Genomic DNA, 4,361 nt, shown 5'->3' with positions numbered 1-4,361 from the left:
TTAATGGTATTGAAACTAGAATTAAAGAGATGGCAGCTAGCTAGTAGTACTTAAAATTACTTACCTTGGGTCGAAACCAATGCAACTTTTCTTTGAATGGGCCTGGAACAACTTTGATGAACTTTTGACAAGCCCTGCCCGCCGGCAAAGAAAATGAACAAAGGAGTTATTAATTAGTTGATATCTGGAAATGATGAACTAAAGAGGCGGAATATAGTTCGATAATGATTGAAATTACCTGTTGACTACCCCCTTCACGATTGAGTAGTCTTTAGGTTCTTTAAACAGTGAGTCCAGTACTTCAAATGTTCCTTCATCAATTTTAATGATTAACAAGATTTAGTGGAACCTGCATGCGCATACGTTTGCATGTATAAATTAAGTGAGCATGTGCATAACACTCATCAACTAACCCTAAACCCTATACACTTATTAACATCTAGCTAGTAACAAAAAACATGATTTGTAGTACAAGACAGTGTGACTCACTCGAAGTTGTAAGGAAGTACTATATCTCGATTGGTATTGAGGCGCTTCAAGAACTCTAGCATTTTGTTCTCTATGTCTTCTTTATACCATGCATATGACCATGTCTGTTGATTAATGGTATTTGGGTCAATGAACCCAATGCCATAGCGTCCACCTTTTCTCATTTCGTACATCTTCATCCTGTATAATATAAAAAAAAGAATATAGTGACGATAATTACAGTAATGATCAACTAGAGCACTACAGCTAGCTTGGGACTTAAATTACAGAAAGAAATCACTTACAGACAATAGCAACTGACGATAGATTTTTCGAGTGCGTGTTGACTGAATAACTGAAATAGTTCTGTATACTCAATAGACAGAGCTGTCCCATGGAAGTAATCCTCTTCCTTGACTTTCACCATGAGGGACTCTCGATTGTGGGTCTTTGCAAATATCCATGTACCATTGATTCAATTCATACATTCTCGTTGAGAGCTTCTTGACCTCCTCAGGCTTGACCATAGGTTCACCGCGGACATATTCCGTTTTATGTCCTCCTCTCTAATCGTATCCATGGGCTCGATCACTAGGAGTTGCCCAACAGTGATACCGAGCTCTTCAACCTGCCTTCTATGCTCGTCGGTTATTGCCAGCTGTCCGGCGCCCGTACTCTCATATGTTGGTACAACAAGCGGGAGGATCGATTGCGCCGCCTGTTCTCCCAGCTAGGGAACTGTTTTCCCGCATTCTTTGCCATCTGCTTGGCTCGAGCTCGAGCTCGACTCCTTCTTTAGTCGTGCTCGATGTGCCTTCCTGATTTGGCGCTCATAGTCTAAGTCAACAGGCTTGGGAGCTGGTGCTTGAGCCATACGAATAAAGTGGTCAATCTTATCCTCATGCACTTTCTCCCTTGGCGGCGCTGACAGTTCCGGTCCAAAATGGGCGTCCACTTGGGCCTTCACTATGGTTGCGTTTTGCTCCACGGTCATGTCATAAGGCCTCAGTGGAAGTGGCACGAGGCTTGGACCATATCCAAATCGCTTGCCTTCGCCTATACCTCCTGTACTACCTCGACTTGTACCGCTACGTACCATAGCTGCGGCGGCTCTCTTCCGCGATTGCTGAGGCGGCGGAGATGGCTGACGTGGCTAAGTTGGAGCAGGAGGAGTGGCCTGACGTGGTGTCAGACTTGAAGCAGGAGGAGTAGCCTGACGCTGTGCCGAACATGAAGCAGGAGGAGTGGCCTGACACTGTGCCAGACTTGAAGCAGGAGGAGTGGCTTGACGCTGTGCCGGACATGGAGGAGGAGGTGTGGCCTGACGCGTTGGTGGACTTGGAGGAGCGGGAGTCTGCTGACGTGGTGGCAGACTTCGAGGAGGAGTCAGCTGACGCGGTGTCGGTGGCCTTTGAAAGATGATGCAATCCTTTCTCCATAGGATGATATGATGTATGGCCTCTTCCAGTGCGTGCTCTTCGTCACCTCCAGGAATGTCAAGCTCTAGCCCCGAATATTGGTCCACCACCTCATCAACCACGACACGAGCATAGACGGCTGGAATCTGGTTGCAATGGAAGGTTGCTTCGGGGAAATTTGTATAAGCAACAGCATCCGCCACCTTCATGGATATGTTCTTCATTTTGAAGTGTCGCTCACAGTTAGTGTTCTCCATGATGTCATCCACAGGGTATCTATCCAGCAGTGCGTCTCCTCTATCGGAACCCACGCTGCTTCTTGGGATGGATGGGACGATGCTATCCAATGCTGGATTATGCGTTAGCTGCTAAGACCCCCTTTCCTGTCTAAGTGAGTCGACCTGCTGCCGCTGCCGCTGGAATTTGAGTGCCAAGTCAGCGTGCGCTGATTCTAGGCCTTGAAGGCATTCTACTTCGTGCTTCCTCTGATCCTCCTCCAGCTTCCTCTTCTTCTCCTCCTCCATCTTCCTTCTCGCACGGCTTCTGTAGTTGGCTTTCCAGTCTGAAAAGCCCTCATACCACGGAATAACGCCCTTGCCTCGTGTTCTTCCCGGGTGTTCATGATTTCCCAGGACGCATGTAAGCTCGTCGTTCTCTCTTTTGGGTGTGAACACCCCCTTTCGAGCATCTTTTATTGCTTCAAGTAACTTATCTTCGGCTCCTTTAAGACATGCCTTCTTCGAAACCTCGCCTGTCTTCGGGTCCAATGCCCATGCGCATAGAACCAAGGTATGCACCTGGGGGCCCAGCTCAATGTAACTGGAGTGACCTGTGCAGCCTGCATCTCTAGCTCAAACTTATCACACTTAGGCATTGCCACCGCGTAGCCACATGGCCCCAGCCTATGGAACTGCTCCTTTTTTACGGCATTGGCTTTGTTTTTTCTCGACCGTTTCTTAGGTAATTCTGATTCCTTGAATTTCACGAAAGTAGGCCAGTATTCTCTTTGCTTCTCCAGTGTTCAGTTGAATTCTGGAGTCTTCTTTCCTCCTTTGACGTAGTTGGCCCATATAATTTTCTTGTGGTTTCTAAATGCAGTAGCCATCTTCCTAAGAGAAGCGTCCTTGACTTTCTACACATCTGCATCTGTGAAATGATTGGGTAGGGTGAAATGTTCCATGAGTTTTTCCCAAAGCAGAGATTTTGCTCTGTCGTCTACAAAAATAAGATCTGGACGTTTATTTGCTGGATCTTTCCATTCTTGAAGGGAGATCGGGAGTTGGTCCTTCACAAGAAGTACGCACTGACGAACGAACGTGTTCGCAATGTTCTTAGGTGCTACTGGTTTACCATCAGTTCTGATGGCATTGAGGTTGTACTTTACGCCATCTTTTAAATTTTTACCCGGGCCTCGCACTGTCCTGCTTCCTGTAGAAGATTTGCTTGATCCGGAGGGCTGAAAGAAGAAAGATCGGTTCATTAATATATCTCCAAATCATTTAAAACATGTGATGATCACCAAATGCTTGCTTATATAAATATACCTCGCCCGTCTCTGTTATTTCAAGATCAACATTTTCAGCGTCATCAGAATCATAGTACATGACATCATCAATTCGGTCGTCGCGATCGAATATCATATCATCACCCTCCCCGGTATTGTTCATATATTGGGAGCCGTCATCTTCTTCATTCTGATCATCTGGCCTGCGAGGGGAGCGTATGATCTCCAACAGAACCTCTCTCCCTCTCTGTCGGTATTGTCCGCCATAGCTTTTATTTAACTAATCCAGAAAAATATAAAACAATTTAGTATTCAAATTACAATGCATGCATGCAATCAATAAGGAATAACTGAATCATAGTACATAATATGCATCGTCTCGAATAATATATAATCTCGAATACATCGTCTGGAGTAATATATAATCTCAAATACATCGTCTCGAATATTATATATCAAATATATCACTAGCTAGCTAGCTAATAAAGATCGAATACTACAGAATAATCTAGGCCACTCGCGGTTCTTGAGGCGCGAGCGGTGGACACCCAAAGAGAAGGAACCATCACAGGATCATAGCTCTAGTCATCTCCCCAAAGAACCTGTCAGGTATTGGAGAACCTGACGTCCATAGCAGCCATGTAGCAACGGACGTGCTCGTCGTCCTCCCTAACACGACGACGCACCACCTCCGGCGAGGCCGACTCCCTCCGCACCGAACGTGGCCCACGCGAACGCCACCAAAGGAGCTCAGTGTCGATGACGGGACCCTGGGCGGGGTTCCTCACCAAGCGGTGAGCCCCTAAAGGTAGCACCTCCCAGTGCCAGCCCGGCGGAGCTAGCCCAGTCCCGGACATGGGTCCTCTGAAGCAGGACGTCGTCGCGAACGGGTCGACGGCGAGGATGCGGGCCGAACATCATCAAGAACAAATACTATATGTCGCAAAAGTAACATTTTTTAAATAATTGGA

Source organism: Triticum dicoccoides, chromosome 7A (genome assembly GCF_002162155.2).
Source record: "Triticum dicoccoides isolate Atlit2015 ecotype Zavitan chromosome 7A, WEW_v2.0, whole genome shotgun sequence".
NCBI lineage: Eukaryota > Viridiplantae > Streptophyta > Magnoliopsida > Poales > Poaceae > Triticum > Triticum dicoccoides.
Note: the sequence above shows the minus strand (reverse complement) of the source record.